The 21,999-nt window shown below is 41.8% G+C and overlaps 1 pseudogene; it reads left to right on the top strand.

Moving 5' to 3' along the window:
* The first annotated feature begins 91 nt into the window (after nt 1-91).
* Nucleotides 92-21,999, top strand: LOC133121329 (cytochrome P450 2K1-like; annotated as a pseudogene).

Raw genomic sequence — 21,999 nt, 5'->3', positions numbered from 1 at the left:
CTGCCGCGCTCATGTGCAAGCCCCATTGCCGATTTGGGAAAGTGTAGACATTTGTGGTTCACCTTCAAATTAAGTGTTTTCACTTGAAAGCATGAGGGGCCAGGGCGTGGCAGGAAGGGGTGGACATCACATTTCCGCGGAGGAACAGGTAGATCTGCAGGGGGTTACTGGAGATTACATTAATGGCATTTAGCAGACACTTTTATCCAGAGCAACATACAGTTGATTAGACTAAGCAGGAGACAAACCTCCCTTGGAGCAATGCAGGGTTAAGGGCCTTGCTCAAGGGCCCAACAGCTGTGCGGATCTCCCGAAGGGGGTTTTGCGTGCTTGTCCTTCTGGCGTTGCTGGGAGAACATTAGTAGGGTTAATTATTATCCTCCGTACAAGAACAGAGCACAATTATGTTTAAGAATATACTGGGTCCGTTGCCATGGGTCGGATATGGATTGACCTGCCCCATATCCCGCTTACAGCTGGCCAGAAACGGATCAGTACAATTCTTAATATTCTCCGTTCTCAAACGGGGCCGTATTGTACGCTTAGTGGTTACTATAGTTTTACTCGTTTATCTGACTCCATTTAAAATATAATTTAGAAATTTGGGTTTGCAACTTACGCGGACCTCGGGAGTGATTACATTCGACTTGTACCTGCGCCACCATTACTCAATATATGCTCTCGCAATTGTAAGCCAGTCAAAAGTAACATTTGGTCTCATGCACTGGTCAGCCTCCTGGAGCATACATTGTTAGCCCCCACCGTTGGCACACATGCCTGTGGGGGAGAGCTAGAGAAGGATTCTTAGAGGCGCCTTCTTGGGCCCTGGGGGCCCCCTTTTCTCACATTCCAGAACAGGAATATTGAAGATGGTAGTCAGCAAGCTGACCAGCGCATGAGACCAAATGTTACTTTTGACTGGCTTACAATAGGGTCCAAGTTACATGCAAAAATAAGGACAAAGGTTCCAGGACCTTTGTCTGGATATATGTAGGCTCCCTTAAGGTATCTGTCCACATGAATGTATGTTTTGGGAACATTCCAAAGGGCCCTCGCTTATCTTGTTTAGGTTCCCTGTCTCCAGGGAGAGATACTCCCCAGATCAACACTCTGTCGACGCAGAATGTTGATGATCTGTGAGAATCACAGGCACCAGCTCCTTCTCAAATAAACAGATACCATGCTGTTTCTATGCCTCGTGGTGCCTTGTGGCCTTCAAAGCCCGCAGGGCAGAGAAGGAAAAGAGACATCTCAACTCACACAGTTTCCAGAAAATAGTTTCCATTAATACAAAGCAAGTTATGATACTTTGTGTGTATGCTCTGGATCACTCCAGCATAAGCAACCAATAATAGTATAAGAAATTAGTAAAGGATAAGCAATTAATAATATGATAAGCAATTAATGATGAAATAATCACATGAATATATAATTTCAACAACACAATGAGTTTAGTTTTGAATATAATCTGTGCGTTTTCATGCAATTGCTGTTGTGTTAATGTTATTTCAATATTTTTCTATTGTTAAACACCAACAGATCCACATCATTAACACACAGAAAGCAAACATGCATGTATTTGCATGCATGCAACCACATAGAGATACATTTTTAAAAAACATTTTATTGTTATGATGCCTTATTCAACTAAAAATGAGATTTTTAGTTGAATAACACATCATAACAAGACTAACAGAAGAACATTTGAAACTGATTTTGAAAACGTCTCACAATAGCACGGTTATTTATTGTCTCTCCAGCTGTCTAGAAAGTATAGAGCTGTGTTCACTGTACACTTGGGCCCAAAGAAGGTGGTCGTCCTGGCAGGCTACAAGACAGTCAAACAGGTGCTGGTCAACTACGCTGAGGAGTTTGGAGACCGAGACATTGCACCCATATTTAGAGATGCTGAAAAATGCTGTGGTATGCAATCCATCCATATTTTATGTTGACTTGCTCCATGTACAGTGCAAACATAGTGACCAAGAAGATATCCGTCTGGATGTAGTCCATTAAATCTTACATGTTGAATTTTACTGCTTGGATCTTGCGTACATTGAAATGTACAAAAATAATAATTATTAAAGATCTGCAATACGTTTTTCTGAATGCATTTGGGATCCCATCCCTGGAACATAATTCAGGTCTGAAGCGTTTAATTAACATTTTCAACTGAGCCAGTCTCCCAGCTTGTGCCATCAACTCCTCCAGGTGGTCCAGAATGCTGCAGCCCACCTGATCACCAGTCAGCCCAGGTTGGCTCATGTCACCCCACTCCTCATTGGCCTCCACTGGCTTCCTATTGCCCCACACATCCGATTCAAGGCTCTAGTGTTGGCATTTCAGGCTGCTAGGGGGACTGCCCCACCTTACATACAATCCTTAATCACTCCCTACTCCCTAGCTAGACCACTCAGTCTGTCAGCTCTGGTCGCCTTATGGTTCCCTCAATACGAGCACCTAGCGGTCGAGCTGCACGTTCACACCTGTTTTCCATTCAGGTTCCTCAGTGGTGGAATGACTTGCCTATCACTGTCAGGACAGCAGAATCCCTCCCCCTATTTCAATGCAGACTAAAAACACACCTTTTCACCCCCCCCCCCCCCCCCTTCCGATATCCCTATCCCTCTTGTCTAACCCAAAAAATAATAATAATAATAAATTTGCACTTATTATGACTGTATGTTTAGAACTGCTTAGTTATGGATGTGATGCTTTAACATGTGGAAGAACCCATGCACTTGTAAATCGCTTTGGATTAAAAGCATCTGCCAAATGATTAAAATGTAAAATAGCTGTTTAGACTGACAGGAGAAATTAGGGGGTCTTAATTCCTAAATTTACTAAAAAAAATCAGTGACAAAGCAAAACTACAACCCAAATTGTCATTTTGAAAAGTGTGAAATGATTTTAAAGGGGGAGAAAAGTTATTTAAAATGCATGTTTTCAGCCGAAACTGATCCGGGTATTTGTTTTAACAAATGGCACACAGTGGGTCCTCTGTAATCATTGCATTGAATTATTGAAAAATATTGCGGAGACAGCAAGGATTAGTAATTCGATTTTTACTTTCAGTGCTTTCTGGGGGAAAAACTGTATTTATTCTTTATTTGGTCTTTTTACTTGGTGTTTAGGCAAGCCTTTTTGACACCACTGGGCCAGTAAATTACTCTGTCTCTAACATAATCTGTGCTATCATGTACGGCAGCCACTTTGACTACGCTGACACTGCCTTTCAAAAAATGGTTGACAGGGCCAGTGAATCTATCCAGCTGTCTGGTTCAGCTGAAATACAGGTAAAGGTACTATTCAGTAATCATCTGATCATAAATGTAAAAACTTTAAAACTTCCTGGGCAAGATAGTAATGGAACATTGGCATAGTGACATAGTTGGGAAAGGCTTGAGCCAAGCTGGACCCCATTGCTATTCCATGACACACTCTAGCCTGGGTTCTGGATTGTTAAGAACCTTTTAACTGCCAGCTCAGCTGTATTTAGTAACTATCATCTAGAAGTTCAACATAATTCCAGGATTAATGCTGGAATAATTCTGGAACTCTCCATTGCGGATTATTTAACCCCTTAAATGCAATGGTTAATAGTTCTAAACACCTAATTTCTTTCAATATTATCAATGATTTACGGGATGTTATTCTGGTGTTTATGTACTGGGTGGGGCTGGGTGGGGGTTAAAAGTGTGTTGTAGTCCTGATCCTGAGCTGTTTTTTGGTTTTGTGTTGGTTACTGCAGGTGTACATGTTCCCCTGGCTGCGCTGGTGTTGTGGCCGGTGGCTGGTGAATCGGACTTGAAGCACGTCAACAACAACGTTGAGGAGATTAAGAGGCTGGTGCAGGGACTGAAGGAGACTCTCAACCCCCAGGACCTCAGGGGATTTGTGGACTAGTTCAGCAGCAGGAGGTATGGAGCAGGAGAACTGGACCGGGACTCACCTGAACTGCACTCAGCTTCATCCTTTGCTACAGGCTTTCATTACACTACTTGGCAGACACTCTGAATGAGTTATTGAAGTTGATGCTGACTTATTGTCGTGTAATCGTATTATATTGGATTGTGTGTTGCTCTCCTGTGATTACTTATCAGAAACAACCTTTAGTGGAGAGTTCTTTTCAAGGTTTACTTGCCAGTGCATACAGAACGTGCAGTGCCTATTGCAGCCTCTCACCTCAACTCCTTTCTTTTGTCCTGGCTGCCCCAATCTATCCCAGCACACTGTCTTAGGCAACCTCAATCACAGCAGAACAGCACAGAAAAGCCGAGATTCATAATCAACATATTTTCTTATTCTTCTTTTCTTACTGGTATATTCCAAATGGATGGGATAGGCCTAAAGAGAAATGGGTGCTGTATTTATTTATAATGGTGAGAGTGATGCAATGCATATTTAAAATATACACTCACCGAACACTTTATTAAGAACATTTTTATTACATACTTTATTACACCTACTTATGTATGTACATGCAATTATCTAATCAGAAAAAAGCAGCGCAATGCATACAGTCATGTAGATTCGGGTCAGGAGTTTCAAATAATGTTCACATCAACCATGAGAATCTAAGTGACTTTGACTGCGGAATGATTGTTGGTGGTTTGAGTATCTCAGAAACTGCTGGGATTTCCACACACACTAGTCTCTAGTGTTTGCAAACAAAAACAAAAAACCCCAAAAAAACCCAGTGAGCAGCAGTTCTGAAACAACTTTTAATGACAGACATCAAAGGAGAATGGCCAGACTGGTGAAAGCGGACAGGAAGGTGACTGTAAGGTGGACAACTACACATTAGAACAGTGGTATGCAGAAGAGCATCTCTGAACACACTTCGCATCATAACTCTAAGTGGATAGGCTACAGCAGTAGAAGTCTAAAAAAATAAGTCAAATACCTAATACAGCGCTCGGTGAGTGGATATCTGTTGTCACGGTCAATATATCTATCCTCGGCGAAACAAAGAGTCTGGTTATTTTCATGTTTTTAATGCAAGTGGAGGTGGCACGGATGGTGCAATGGGTAGCACTGCCGCCTCACAGCAAGGAGGTCCTGGGTTCGAATCCTGGTCGGCCGGGGCCTCTCTGTGTGGAGTTTGCATGTTCTCCCTGTGTGCGCATGGGTTTCCTCTGGGTACTCTGGTTTCCTCCCACAGTCCAAAGACATGCAGGTTAGGCTGATTGGAGAGTCTAAATTGCCCATGGGTATGAGTGTGTGACCCACATACGAGCATATGCATACAGATACCAACTTGTAAATATTGTTGCTGGCCCTTGGATTGGTGGAGAATCTTTCATTGCTTATCTTTCTTTCTTTGTGCAGACCAGGTTCAGGAGGAGCTGAGTCGGGTCATTGGGGACCGGGAGGAACCTGCCCTACACAGACGCCGTGATCCACGAGACCCAGAGACTGGCTAACATTGTACCTATGGCCATGCTGCACACCACCAGCTGTGATATCACCTTCCAGGGATACTTCATCAAGAAGGTTCTTCTCCTCTAATGTCTATTTTTACATCTCTCCCTCCTCTCTCAATCACCTCCCTTCATCTATAGCCTTTCCTATCTCCTTTCCTCCTCTCTCAACTCCCTTCTATCCTTCACTCCATTTTCTTATTTCTGAAAGTCTATTGAACTTGAGTTTAGTGCTGGATTTCCCCTTTGCAAAGGGTGGCTTCCTGCACAAATTGAATTCCTTTTTCTTGATTTTGCTTATTTTGGATGACAGTGGGCCCAACTTATGTTGCAACTCTGTTGAAAATGCATAAAAATGACAGGAATGTACACCCAACCAATGTCAGCAATCTGCTACAAAAGACAGCACCAGATCGGCTACATTGCTAATACATGTTAACAACTAGAAGATCTTAAGAATATACAGTGGCAAGAAAAAGTATGTGAACCCTTTGAAATTTCCTGGTTTTCTGCATTAATTGGGAATAAAATGTGATCTGATCATCATCTAAGTCACAAGTGCAGACAAACACAATGTACTGAAGCTAATGGCATACAAACAATTATAATCTGCCATATCTTTATTGAATATATCCATTCATTGTGCTAGAGTTTAAAAACTGGTGCCAAATCTCTTGTTGACATCCCCCACAGACTGTGCATAGCACACAGATAGGAGTTGCGTACAGTGTGTATATTTTACCTATCAATTCCGCACAAAATTTTAAATATCTGTGTGTGTTACAGGGAACTATGGTGATCCCACTCCTGATGTCAAGCTGCAGGATGAGGAAGAGTGGGAGACCCCCCACAGCTTCAACCCTGGCCACTTCCTGGATGAGAAGGGCTCCTTCATCAAGAGAGATGCCTTCATGCCTTTTGCTGCAGGTACAGTACATGAAACCGAATAATACAGATATGACACATCATCAGCTTCCTGATCCACAGGTCATCCAGAGGAGAGACACTATGGAAGGATTCAAGGATTTCTACGCTTTCCTTTTGGTGTGAAAAAGCAGTGGGATTTTGTCTCCCCTAGTGCTGTGGAATTGCAATAACATTTTCTTTTCTGTTTTTTTCTTTTTTTATTACCATGAAAAACCTAACCCAATTTGGCAACAAAAAAAAACACCAAAAAAATTTCCGAGCTACAAAAAGTTTTCAATTTTTGTGATTTTAAATGAATGACCTGCTTAGAGACCAGACCACTGAGGGAATTTACAATCCCACTGGCTCTGTTGCATACTGGAGTATTGCCATAGTCATTTTCTTCCAGGATTCAGGCTCCAGGTTGCCACCTAGGTGCGGTGCTCTCTCCTGTAGCTGCATTTATGTGCTGTGATTATCTCTCTCCTGTAGCTGTATTTATGTGTATGTATCACAGCTGTGTGCTGTGAGCCGGGCCTAAACCCCACTCCAGCTGTGTGCTGTGAGCCGGGCCTAAACCCCACTCCAGCTGTGTGCTGTGAGCCGGGCCTAAACCCCACTCCAGCTGTGTGCTGTGAGCCGGCCTAAACCCCACTCCAGCTGATGGGTGTGAATCTCACCTTTTCTGTTCTTCACCAAACCTTTCTTGGTCATGAGTTACAACAAATGTTTGTAAGTCTCTCTGGATATTTGTGTCTGCTGGATATATGTTACTAAATACACATTCAGTGAGCACCTGTGTGTGTATGAAGTTCATGCCATTTGGCATTGAATTGAATTTTGGCATTGAATTCTGTTATTTTCCTGCGTTTTAATCAGGTTTAATTCAATTTGTTAAATGTCAAATCATGCAGATTTTCAGAGATTTAAAGCGAACGGTGAAAACTGTTTATAAACTTAAGCAAATAAATGTTGAAAAAGCCAAATGTCTGTATTGACTGATCTCGGGCAACTCAGTTTTCAGGCGTAATCACATGAGCTGAAGTACCTGGTAGAAAAACTGGAAGAAAAAGTCAAGCAGTTTCTGTTATTTTCTTTTTGTGATGTACATGTTCTTCTCGGTCCAAAAGATGCATTTGTTTTCCATAGTGTAAAGATTAGCACCATTCTTTGTAGTTGACAAAAAAGAAAATGGAGCCAAACACATTTCACGGGCCTAACGTGTATACAGGCCTAACAATAGGGGTTGATCTCTGGTGAAACGAGTCTCAGTGAGTAAATGAAGAAAGAAAAAAATAAAGCCACTCTTTATGGTGAAATAAAGGCATGATCTACTCAACAAAGACTTAGACAAATACTTCTTCAGGGAGTGGAAGATATTACATTACATTACATTATTGGCATTTGGCACACGCTGTTATCCAGAGTGACATACAACAAAGTGTAAAGTGCATACCCATAACCAGGGACAAGTGCGCTGAAAGACCCAAGAGGCAAGTACAATTTCAAGTGGTAACAGTACAACAAAGGACTAGGGCCTATTTGATTTATCTGATTAATAGATTATATATATATAGATCTAAAAACTGTTTTTATACAGCACAATGTAAATATATTAACAATTAACATCTTATCTAGCCAAACAAAACTAGCAATTCCATTTTATTTGTTTTTGGGTACCAAAGTTGGGTACCACTGAGTGTGTAGCTGGTCTGAACTGGACAACCAGCTCCCAGCTGTTTCAAAACCTAGCTGTTTTTTAGCTAACTGTCACCAGCTGGCACCCTGCCACAACGTTGTTTGCATTCCTCAATTACTGCACACACTACAGGAGATCTAAAGGTGATGCTACACAAATAGAGTAGTAGGCTAAAGGCATCAGTTGCCAGTACCTACTTTTGCCTTGATAATTACAGGTGTTGGGCAACTTTTTTTATCCAGAAAACGGCAGCAACTTGATGGTAAATGGTGAATGGTTGGCATTTATATATCGCCTTTATCCAAAGTGCTGTACAATTGATGCTTCTCATTCATAGACACACTCACACACCAACAGCGATTGGCTGCCATGCAAGGCACCGACCAGCTCGTCAGGAGCATTTAGGGGTTAGGTGTCTTGCTCAAGGACACTTCGACACAGCCCGGGAGGTGGGATCAAACGGGCAACCCTCCGACTGCCAGACGACTGCTCTTACTGCCTGAGCCATGTCGCCCCTAGATGAACAACTTTTGTGAATCATCCAATCACAATTCCGATATTTTGTCATGTGATCTCCCAGTCTCAAAAAGAAACATTTTTTTCAATCATGGCTGCCATTCAGTGCCTGTGAAAGCTTGCCATGACAACGTTTTACTCTGGTAAGGTGGTGATAGTATGAACAAGTGTTGTGGTACTGTAAAATGGATTTATATGCACAGAAAACACATTGGCGACAAATTATTCCAAGTGTGGTTGATGTTAAATGAATGTTGAAAGGGAAAGCATGTCAAAAGGAAAAATATGTTTTTCAAATAAGTGTCATGCCAACACTACGCCCTGGTTCATCTCCTGCCACCGCCTTCGATTCTTCCTCTTTCTTATCATTAACGGATGTTTTGTTCAGCTCATCACCATGAAAAGACATTCAGTACTCACTCCTCAGGTAAGATATCGTTGGACAACTCAACTCATAAAACCTCAAAGTAGAACAGAATGGTTGCCATTTTAGGAATCTGCACAAGGGGGTTTAACTCAGGTCTGATATCCTCTTGGTATCACATGCCATGTGATAGTTTGTCCCATGCGGGCTACAGGGCAGTTGGAAGCGATAGCACTGTTTGTTAACTGCTGTTAGCTGCACAGTGAATGTTGTTTGCATTCCTGGATTAGATTAGGTTATCTCTGTAGAATGGAGCCGGCTCCAAATGGGCAATTGAAATCTGGTATCCGGTAATCATGTATCTTGGGAATTCTTAGTGATATCGGACCATAAATGTGATTTTTTTTTTCTCCACATTTTCAAGGGGACATATCTAAAAAACTAAACACATGTAGAAGCCATTTGACTAATTATTTCTAGTAGGTTATTGTAGTTGTATAGTTTGATTATCTTTGGGCACTAGGGGACGCACCTTAAGCACTATAGGAGAGGCTGTAATTGGTTAACCAAATGCACCTGGCGGAGACACACTTTAATCAGGCAATATAGGTAGTGCAGGAGAATGGGGGAGGTATGCTTGTGGCTGGGAGAACATATGGTTTTTACCAGCAGCAGACAAAGCCAGCAGCAGCAGAATACAAGACATGTATGTTTGTTAATATGGATTATTTGGTAAACAACCAAAAAAGGCAAACTGGTTTGGAACTGACTTTATTGCTGCGTACAACCTGTTTTCGACCATGTGCATCAAATGGCATAAAAAGGAAGTAAGTTAGTCAAACAGAGTGCCACTACAACACATTTTCGCTGTCCAGTTTTAACAAATTCTTGTAATTGTTATAAGATATTGTTCTTCCTTCATGAATTCAAATACACCAGGTAATAAACAAGGAAGATATATCTAATTAAAAATACAATGAAGTTAATTTAGGCATAAGTTGATGCCCCAAAATGGGGTGTTAGAAGTGCGCCACCATCCTAAACTTTGGATAGGTTGACTCAAGATAAAAAAATAAATTGTTTGGTATAGGTATAAGACCGCAATGGTTGAGGTGATATGCAAGCTAGGGACAAGTCATTTCCATAGCTGTTCATTGTTCTACTATGTTCTATAACATTCATGTTTGTGATAAAAAAAATTGTGTTATATTGTTTTGTTGTTGAAAATAAATGGTTGACATTTATATAGTTGGCATTTATAATGGGGCTCTCCTTTTGGGGAAAAAAGATACCCCTTATCGGTCCCCTGATAGCATTCACCTAAAAAGAAGACGAAAGGTTAAACCTGAAAAAAGAATTGTAGAATTGATGTTAAGGTCAAATAGGAGGAAAAAAAAACAAAACAAAAAAACACACAAATAGATTTTTTGAAGTGCTATTTCCTAATGGGTACCATAGAGGGTTAAGATGAGGTCGATGAGAATAGTCAATGCAGACAGGGAACACAGACAGATTTAACCCTTTATTTCCTTACGTTCAGACACAGATTGCACAGTTCATTTTTACATTGATGGTCGTGAATTTAATAATAGTGTCTATTACCAAATTGACAGAAATGATAATTTCCTTGTGGTTGCATTTTTGTTGAGAGGAGCACAAGGGTTTGTGTGTCGAGAACGAGGGAGGTGAGGCCTTGTTTCCTTTGGTTTGAATCTGAATCAGCTGAACCCGTTAAATACTTATATTTATCATGATGTGCACAAGGAAGTGCAAATTGAACACAGGGACAAATTCGATGGAAAGTACAGTTCCGAGTCCTAGCGTGGCCACATGGATTTTGAACCCTTGAAGAACACATCAACTAACTTGGAGAATACATCAACGAGTATACGACAGTTGGCACCGAGAATATCCAGAGTAAAACAAGAACTGTATATGAATGCTATTATAATCTATGGCATATGGCATAGAAGTGCAGGTGCGGCGAGGGGGAGGTGCCAGGCATCCCGAAGTAGCGGAACTTCTGATTGCAGTGATTGAATATATGCAGGGGCTGATCACTTACGGAAAACATTAATACTTTGCATTCCAAGGGTCAGTGGAAATGACACTAAAATGCAAAATGACCTCAACTTTATCTCTATTTTAACCATTGAAGCACTTTCTGAAATAATCAAAGAAAGTCGACATGTAATCTACATGTATCGTAAAGAATTTAACATTTCAGTCTCATTGTTTCAAATTTGGCAGGAAGAGGATGAAAGTGCATATTATCCCCATGGTAGGGATGATGGTGAGGTGGAGGGCCATAAGTAACCCAAGGAAAGCAGTTTAAGAATTGAACAGATTGGTTGTGTCTTGGGGTCACCAAGTCAAATAAAAACCCATAAAATTGTACCTCTGTACCAGCAAACTCTTCCGAAGGGTGGCATGAAGACAGCCCTTACTGAGCACAGTAAACAAAGCCAAACCTCATTGGAATTATGACTGGAAGAAAATATAATGCATTCAAGGAGAAGCATCTCAGACTGTGAAATATAGTGGTCATTGATGTTTTGAGGGGCACTAATTAATATCAAATATCAAATCAAAAATTAATTCAACAAAGTAGAAAGGAATCTCGGCAGAAAATCTGGTTGCCTCTGCTAGGAAGCTTGAGTCTTGGTTATGACAGAAATGTGGATCTGTGTTCTTCAATGGCCATCTCATTATCCAGACTTAAATCCCATGTAAAACCTGTGGTCTGAACGAAAGTGCGGCATATGTTTTTTTTTAGATTACAGCACTTTTTGTGGCTATGATCAAGGGTGCCAATAATTTTGGAGCCCACTGTCTTCACGTGGGTGTGCTCTTAAATGTGCTCACCTGGGTGAGTTTGCCACACATGCCCATTCATACACACAAGGCAAACATGCCATTCATACAACGCAAACAGCACACCACTCATAAATGTCGTAACAAGCACAGGTAACGGTACTATAAAAACGGTTTGTAATGTCATTTGACTATGGGGATTCTGTACACAGGCGGCACGGATGGTGCAGTGGGTAGCACTGCCGCCTCACAGCAAGGAGGTCCTGGGTTCGAATCCCCGTCGGCCAGGGCCTCTCTGTGCGGAGTTTGCATGTTCTCCCCGTGTCTGCGTGGGTTTCCTCCGGGTACTCTGGTTTCCTCCCACAGTCCAAAGACATGCACGTTAGGTTGATTGGAGAGTCTAAATTGCCCGTAGGTATGAGTGTATGAGTGTGTGAGTGAATGGTGTGTGTGCCCTGTGATAGACTGGCGACCTGTCCAGGGTGTATTCCTGCCTTTCGCCCAATGTATGCTGGGATAGGCTCCAGCCCCCCTGCGACCCTGATCAGGATAAGTGGGTTCAGATAATGGATGGATGGATGGATGGATGGATTCTGTACACGGGAGACATTACGCAACTGAAACGATTAAAAGTCAAACTGAGTTGGAATTCACAGTTTAGGAAGGTGCACAGAGTCTTTATGTGTGTGTGTGTGTTTGTGTGTGTACGCATTTCCCTACCCTGTATGTGCGGGTACTTAGCCATCAGCAGCAGGCCCCATCTCAGGGTGGTTGCAGTGGTATCTGTCCCTGCTGCAAACAGGTTGTAGACAGTAACGTTCAGGTTGTCGTTGTGGAAGTAGGAACGAGGCTGGTCTGACTCCTGAACAGGTACAGAACGCCACGCACAAAATAAAGCATTAGTTGGACAAACAATTTATGAAAGATGTTAAAAATATATTTCAGTGCATGATAAATGTGGTACACAGCAAGGCTCCTTTTTTTAGTTAACATGAAATGATTGCAGGAGTGGAACTGCCATTTATCACACATTAACTCTTCAACTGATTCCTACAAACTTTGGTAGTGTAGTGCCAGCTTATTTAACAAAAGTACTTTCAATGCCTCTGTTAAGGCTATTTATGTAAATAAAAGTAAAAGAGCAGTGGCCCCAGCACTGAACCGTGTGGGACACCACTTCCCACAATACCCTGCTCAGATAAGGTCCCTCCTACTACTACTACTACTCTTTTTGTTCTGTCCTGTAGCCAGTTCCAGACCCACTCTGAAATTCCTATTGTCCTATTTAGCAAGAAGTATATTTACGTAGCACTAGTACCAGTATTTCCGCTGAACCATACAGCTGGATATTTTCATTGGTGCTGTCGACCATTTGTTGGAAGGCAGGGTCAGTGTCGTCAAAGCGGAAGCCGTATATGATGGCGCTGATTACGTTGGAGATGGAGTAATTCAGTGGCTGAATGGTGTTGAAAGGCTCACCTAAAGACCGAAAAAGTATGAACAAAAACCATGAAATAATTGCATACAGGTACGCTATTGGATAGTGGATTCTAAACCCACGGTCCCTGGAACCCAGTCTGCTGCTACCAATATCCCAATATCTGGATCAGTTAAGGCTGAAAACATGCATTTTGAGCTGCACTACATATTTGAATTTTTTTACAGATGAAAATAATGAAAACATTAGTTGACATTATGAGAATATTAGTTCATTTGAATCCCTGGGATGCAAATATGAAATAGATGTTTCTGACATATTATGGATTAAGTAGCTGGATATTGAAAGCGTATAATTAAGAGCAGTTAGCAGCTTGTTACAGTTCAGAGGTGACAATAATGGCTGAATGATCCGGGACAGAGTGGGAACAATTCTTGTGTGAAAATGTGATGTCCACTGGCCAGGATTCAGCTTACGTATTAAGTAGTTAGTGCTACTGAAAGGCCAGACTGCCTTCACTCCTTCTTTCTGAGAGTGCATAATCAACCAGGAATCTGAGGGTTTGGTTAGCAGGGATAATATAACACATCATGCACCATCCCCCTGGTCCGGACTGGTTGAGTGGAAAGCTCCTCAATCACATGAAGTTAGCACAATCTCCCCGAGTTTCCTCCCGATGCTCCGGCTACGCCCACAGACAGAGCATGTAGCCCTGGGACTGGCTAACTCTGGCACATTAGCAGAAATTGAATCCAGGCTAATTACATTAATCAACTGCCAATGATGTACAATGTTGATTAGACAAAGCAGGAGACAATCCTCCCCTGGAGCAATGCAGGGTTAAGGGCCTTGCTCAAGGGCCCAATGGCTGTGCGGATCTTATTGTGGCTACACCAGGATTAGAACCTTGCATGTCCCAGTCATTTACTTTAACCGCTATGCTACAGGCCACCCGTCATTTCGTTCTCACCTTTAAAATTCTCGAACACCTCGAGACATTCCTCAATGATCTTCTCCTCACTCCCCCTCTTGTCCATTCCAAAGTCTCGCAGGTTGGTGAGGGAGAAGCGTCTCATCTCCTTCCAGGAGTTTCCGTTGGAGAATACAATACCTGGGAGAGGACAGAACACAATGGGGGGGGGGGGGGGGGGGCAGAATGTATCTTGTGTCTTGGAATCTGCAGGTCTGTTATGTGTGCAAATGAAGACAGTTCAGCAAAAACACAAAGCAGAAACACAAGCAAGCACCTCTCAGAGCACTGTCACCTTCATCACTGTCACTGTCACTTGTTTAGAAGAGTCCTTCATGTGTATTTTACTACTTATGGATTTCATGCTTTTACCTGTGGAAGAACCTATGCACTTCTAACGTGTCGCTTTGAACGAAAAGTATGCCAAATGACTGAAATGTAAATGTAAAGCTCTCGTTCAACCCTGTGGCACAGAAGCAGGTCACAGACAACCTCCACAAAAAAGAAGAGGCGCAAGGAGAAACATGGGAGATCTATCCAGAACTCTCCGTCTCTCTCTCCGTCGCTTTGGTGGGATGACTGGCCAAAATCTGTCGGTGCTTGGTAAACTACATGCAGATGGTCAAAGCAGCAGACGAATAGGACTGGACATGATTGCATACCGTGTCCTTGCAAGCTCTCTCTAAATATGGGCGCAATTTCCCGGTCTCCAAACTCTTCTGCGTAGTTTACCAGCGCCTGTTTGACAGTCTTGCAGCCTGCCAGGACAACCACCTTCTTTGGGCCCAAGTGTAAAGTGAACACAGATCCATATTTCTTAGACAGCTGTGGAGAAAGGAAATAGATTAACACAATGTCAGTGGCACTTGCTCTGTGACTGTAGCCAAGCCATCATTTTGCAGTCAATAGTTTTTTTGTCCTGTTATTCATGAACATAAAGCACAACATCAGTGTACAGCCATGTGCAGTACAGCCATTGTGTGGAAACAAAAACCTGCATTGGCCAGAATTGCCCTCCTGATCTACGCATACGCTTCCTTTGGGTGAACTGGTGAAATTATGCTTTTTTTTTTACATTTGTGCCAGTGACACCCAGCTATATAATCCCCATTATATCTAACAATTATTTTAATCAGCTGTTTGCCAGAATTGTCTAATGGATCTCAATCACTAGATATCTACAGATTTCTCCAGCCAAACTTCTGATGATTCTGGTTAGAGTAGAACGTTTGCTAGTGGGTTTCCTGGAATTTGGGGAATTTTCAATCGCACAACACCATGAGAAGATTAAGGTAGCTCTGGTTCAGATAGATCAAATACTTTTTAAAAAATCTTTATTTTAGTCATAGGATGAAGTTAATGGGTACGCAGGCAAATGGGGTTTAGGGTTGGTTATGTAGAATAATAAGCTTTTGCACCTTACAGTGAGTAATACCTTACAGTATTTCCTGCTTTCTGGGGCATTAAAACCACCCCAAAAAAACAATAGGGGTTAAGAACTAGATTGTCCCCTGCTTAGTCTAATGAACTGTAAGTCAGCTAAATAACAAATTGTTATTATAACCTTGCATTTTCTCTGAACAAATAATTAAAAGCACCACAAAAAGACAGATTCATGAAGATAAATTCATGAAGATGAATTAAAATAAAATAAAAATCTCTTCAAAGTGCATGATTAAACAATAAATGAAAAATCCATACTAGGCTTAATGAGTGGCCAGTAGGGTTATAACCGTGAACAGATAACTTGATTTGGTGTACCTCTGTTTCGACTTCATGGTTCAGTAGAGCAGAAAAGAATGCAAAATCTAACTGCTTTGCATACATGACGAAAATATAAACAGTGGCTAAAATAACACACACACAAAATAAGTTATGCACATGGATTAATGCAAGACTGTAAATATTTGGTTAACAACGTGGGCTGAACCAAAAGTCCGGTACTGAAGGACAGAGCCCTGACAGACAAAAAAAGTGATGCTTTTTTTCTTTTGTTTGGTGTTTTTTCTACCTGTCTTTCATTAGTTTTATTCTTTGTGCATTTCTTTGGTTTTGTACTGCTTCTAATTCACAATACAAATAAAGAGTTTTAATGTGTGTCATGTTGTAGATTTATGTCCAGTATCTTCAACACCTAGTCATAAAGGAGGAGGGTGGTAGTGTCAGGGAGTGGGGTCAGAGGACCAGACGCAACCAAGACAGGTTCTAATAAAGTTACCCACTTTACGCAAGATAACCACTAATATTGTCAAGGAGTATCCCAGGAGACGGGGGTTATGCCCTAGAAGAGGTCTCATCTCCAACAACGATGAGACCGTCTACAGAGAGGTCAGAGCCTGGGCAACAGTACCTAAGAGACTCAGGAAATTTGGCATGTCTGCCAAAACTCACCAATTTCTACAGGCGCTCCATTGAGAGCACTACCGGAGCATCCAGGCAGGGACTACCAGACTCACAAACAGTTCTCAACCAGCACACGTAGGCTTCCTATGTACATCACGTCTACGACGTAGCTGTTGCCTGGCATGTCCCAAGAATTTCATTGTTCAGAATGACCTTGTGTGTTACTCTCAAAACTAATTAGCAAAAATCCATAATGGAGGAAAATCCATTCATTATTATTCTCTGTAAATATCCATATTGGATGAATAGTAGAAAAGAGAAAACATTTAATTCCCCAAATCTGGCATGATTTTTAGTGGCCATCATTTTTTAATCATAATTTTCTCATTTTAATCTTTCTTATTATTTTACATTCAATGGGAAACTGACACTTAAATTTACTGGTTCTCTCAGAACTGCAAACAAACTAAAAATAATAATTGGAAAGCCAACAGCAATAGGTTGCTTCCCTTCTTTTGCCCGTACCTCACAGAGAGACACATGGAGCCGCTTCAGGTCCAGGTGGAACAGGTTCCCAAAAAGAGGCAGGGGTCTGGGTCCTGGTGGGTCTTTTCCAGGGGGAGAGGAGAGCAGGTAGAACAAAAACAGCACCACCACCACCCCCAGAAGGGTCAAGGGTGGGGGCATCTGGGGTAAAATCCCCTCCAACATGGCCCCCCTGAACCGATCAGTCCCAAACACAGATAAAGAGAGAGAGAGCTATTAGTAGCAGAGTTACTATTTTAGTCTTATTTGCCAGAGACTACATGCCCCAAAGTCCCAGTGATATCTAATTTGGCTGCCACCGCCGAGTAGAGATTAGGTAGACACACCTGTATATCGTTAGTAAAGAAAATCTGGGGACAGTGGAAACTACTCTACACCTGCTTTCCTACCTGCTTAAAAAAACAAAAATAAGTATCTGACAGCAGAAATTAGCATTGTATTACCTTTCTGGTTTTATCAGGTGCTCATATCTATCTTTTTGCCTAAAAAATGCCTTTTGGGGTTCAAGTCTGGTGTTTGCTATTATGCTGCTCTGGAAAGTCTCTTTTTCTGACAGTCCAAATTTGCAGTTGTTTTTTTTTTTTTTTTTTTTTTTTTTAGAATTTCCTAAGCTTTTCCTTCTCTATTTCTTTTCCTCTGGGGCCACTGCCTTTCCCTTGCCCTGAGCTTGGGAAACACCATAGCCTTGTCTCTTATTCCCTTCCGTAAAGGCAACAGCTGCAAAACATTTAGCACCTCTGCTGGTTGGAACACACAATTCTTCCATATGACGCATGACGGTCAGGCACGGCTCAATTTTGTTCACCTGGTTCCAGAAAGAGGTGAATATATTTCACCTAAAAACTACTTCTTACTTAAGGGATAGAGGTTGGCAAAGGTCAAGATAGCAGGAAATTCAATGGCTAAATCAGCTCAAATTTCCCCTTTTGCCCTCCTGTTGCTCTGTAAAGCATCTTAGTGACAGTCTATGTAAAAAGCGCTATCCAAAAAAAATAAAAAAATTGAACTGAATGCTGAATAAGATCTGTAACAAAATTATAACGTGAGAGTCAGACGTAGCACTGCTGGCCAACGGAGCACTTCAGACTGAACACAACAGACAATGTACCATACATATTAAGTTAACAGAACTTACAGGATTCAGTGAATCCTCCTAAAGCCTTTACATTCGCCACGATCAAAATGTCACTCACTTTCAGTTTAACGTTAGCCATTAGTCATTGCCTGGCTGAAAAGCGCTAGCTACGAAATAAATCAACCTTGTTTTTAAACATTTGGTTTACCACTCTAAAGCTGAGGTCACGTTAACGCAGAATTCAGAGTTTTTCATGCAGACAAAAAGGGCAAAAAACCGTACTGTACAAAAAAAAAGAAAAGTACTGCGTTCTATAAACCACAGCAAAATAATGATTCGTGTTTCTTTGAGCCAATCGTCTTCGGTGTCTGATATTTGTATTGTTTATAGATCATAATATTTACACAGCATTTGATTGCATTGCGAGATTCAAAGCGAAAGAGCTTAATTTGAATGTCGAAAACTTGATATCACGCACTCTGCAGCTTTTTAAAGAATACTGAATTGTTTTCTGTACGTGTCAGTTTTGTATTGAAGCCTATTAAAACTCTGGAACATCAAAAAGTTACTGCGTGTGGTAAAACGCTAACTAGTATTTTTGCGGTAAGGTTGCCATTTGTAAAATGCACCTTTTGATTTACCTCCTTATCCATCACACGCTGTAGGCTAAGCAATATTGCTATAATAATGCGATCAGGTGCCGCTGTCTTGTACGGTACCAGGTCACATGGTTGTCATAGTTGGCATTTTAAAGCTGTGTTTTGGATCGAAGCAATGCGCAAACGCACCTCTCCCGGGATGTTCACACATTGCTTTCAAGTGTTGGGATGCAACGCTTTCTATTCCCTTTTGCGCCGCTCTTTTTAAGTCTCTACTCTAAATTCATAACAGTGTTGGGAGCTAAGATCGTATTGTGAACAGCCACCAAGGACTTCCTGGTATCCATCAGTCCATCAGTGCGTGAGCCGTTTCAGAGGTCTGTGAGTCTGTCAAGCGATGATGTATTTCAATTGTGATTTGCAACTATTTAGAAAAATTAAGGAATTATTTTCTGTTTAAAGCAGCCATCGTGTGTTAGATTAAGCGACCAAAGTTACAACTTATTACAAGCGGCAAGTGCGTGGTTAGCTAGATAAGTGAGTGCGGTAAGGTTTGTTTTATGTTAGATATTAGATTTTACGACTTCAATAGCTCTTTAACAAAACAGACAATAGCGCTCAAAAGGACAGTTTCGTAATCAGGGGGGCTCAGAGAACTCAACACAACGCCTTGTTTGATCTTTTATTGGACTTTCAATATTACGGAACATTTTCAATAACTTTTTTTTTTTTTTTACATTCATACACACTCACACCGATGGCGATTACACACACACACACACACACACACACACGCACACACACACACACACACACACACACACACGGCCACTGGCCGCCACGCAAGGCGCCGACCAGCTCGTCAGGGGCATTTGGGGGTTGGGTGTCTTGCTCAGGGAGACTTCGACACAGCCCGGTCGGGGATCGAACTGGCAATCCTCCGAGTGCCAGACGACTGCTCTTACTGCCTGAGCCATGTCGCCCCCGTTTTGAAAAAACAGTTGTAACACATGTTATGACGTGGGACCTTCCAACATCAAGGCACAACATTTCATTCATGCATTAGCCCCATTGTTTATAAAAAAAAGAAAAAAATGATTGTAATATATATGTTAAAACCCTCAATTAAAGACGAAATTCTGCATATAGTGATTGTTTTATTTAAAATATTTATTTGGTAGAGTACAGATTGAAAACAACCAAAAAAAAACTGTCCATATACTTGCAGACTGCACTGTAGACCTTGGACTTCAGTTGTTCCCACATTCTTTTGGTCAGGCTTGCCTTTGGTAATAGGACATCTGATGATAAGGCAATGCCCTATGAGTAGCTCTGTCCCTGTAGTAATGTTCCTGGGCTTATCTCTCTCCTGTAGCTGTATTTATGTGCTGTGATTATCTCTCTCTCCTGTAGCTACAGTCAGGTCCATAAATATTGGGACATCGACACAATTCTCATCTTTTTGGCTCTATAAACCACCACAGTGGATTTGAAATGAAACACCGACGATATGCTTTAACTGCAGACTTTAATTTGAGGGTATTTACATCCAAATCAGGTGAACGGTGTAGGAATTACGACAGTTTGTATATGTGCCTCCCACTTTTTAAGGGACCAAAAGTAATGGGACAAACTAACAATCATAAATCAAACTTTCACTTTTTAATACTTGGTTGTAAATCCTTTGCAGTCAATTACAGCCTGAAATCTGGAATGCATAGACATCACCAGACGCTGGGTTTCATCCCCGGTGATGCTCTGCCAGGCCTCTACTGCAACTGTCTTCAGTTCCTGCTTGTTCTTGGGGCATTTTCCCTTCAGTTTTGTCTTCAGCAAGTGAAATGCATGTTCAATCGGATTCAGGTCAGGTGATTGACTTGGCCATTACATAACATTCCACTTCTTTGCCTTAAAAACTCTTTGGTTGCTTTCGCAGTATGCTTCGGGTCATTGTCCATCTGCACTGTGAAGGGCCGTCCAATGAGTTCTGAAGCATTTGGCTGAATATGAGCGGATAATATTGCCCAAAACACTTCAGAATTTATCCTGCTGCTTTTGTCAGCAGTCACATCATCAATAAATACAAGGGAACCAGTTCCATTGGCAGCCATACATGCCCACGCCATGACACTACCACCACCGTGCTTCACTGATGAGGTGGTATGTTTTGGATCATGAGCAGTTCCTTTCCTTCTCCATACTCTTCTCTTCCCATCATTCTGGTACAAGTTGATCTTTGTCTCATCTGTACATAGGATGTTGTTCCAGAAAAGGCTTTAAAGGCTTTTTTAGATGTTGTTTGGCAAACTCTAATCTGGTCTTCCTGTTTTTGAGGCTCACCAATGGTTTACATCTTGTGGTGAACCCTCTGTATTCACTCTGGTGAAGTCTTCTCTTGATTGTTGACTTTGACACACATACACCTACCTCCTGGTGAGTGTTCTTGATCTGGCCAACTGTTGTGAAGGGGTATTTCTTCACCAGGGAAATAACACACACCTGGCCATGGAACAGCTGAGCAGCCAATTGTCCCATTACTTTTGGTCCCTTAAAAAGTGGGAGGCACATATAGAAACTGTTGTAATTCCTACACCGTTCACCTGATTTGGATGTAATTACCCTCAAATTAAAGCTGAAAGTCTGCAGTTAAAGCAAATCTTGTTCGTTTCATTTCAAATCCATTGTGGTGGTGTATAGAGCGATGAGAATTGTGTCGATGTCCCAATATTTATGGACCTGACTGTATATTTATGTGCTGTGATTCTCTCTCTCTCTCCAGTAGCTATAGCTATGTGCTGTGATTATCTCTCTCCTGTTGCTGTATTTATGTGCTGTGATTCTCTCTCTCTCTCTCCAGTTGCTGTAGCTATGTGCTGAAATTATCTGTCTCCTGGAGCAGTATGTTATTGTGCTGTGACTATCTCTTCCTCGCAGGGCGACGGGCCTGTCTGGGAGAGAGCCTGGCCAGGATGGAGCTCTTCCTCTTCTTCACCTTCCTCCTGCAGAGGTTCCGCTTTACACCACCACCAGGGGTGTCTGAGGATGAGCTGGACCTGACGCCGTCTGTGGGGGCCACCCTCAACCCTTCCCCCCACCAGCTGTGTGCTGTGAGCCGGGCCTAAACCCCACTCCAGCTGATGGGTGTGAATCTCACCTTTTCTGTTCTTCACCAAACCTTTCTTGGTCATGAGGTACATCAAATGTATCTCTCTGGATATTTGTGTCTGCTGGATATATGTTACTAAATACACATTCAGTGAGCACCTGTGTGTGTATGAAGTTCATGCCATTTGGCATTGAATTGAA

Source organism: Conger conger, chromosome 2 (genome assembly GCF_963514075.1).
Source record: "Conger conger chromosome 2, fConCon1.1, whole genome shotgun sequence".
Classification (NCBI taxonomy): domain Eukaryota; kingdom Metazoa; phylum Chordata; class Actinopteri; order Anguilliformes; family Congridae; genus Conger; species Conger conger.
This window is presented reverse-complemented; position numbering and strand designations above follow the sequence as displayed.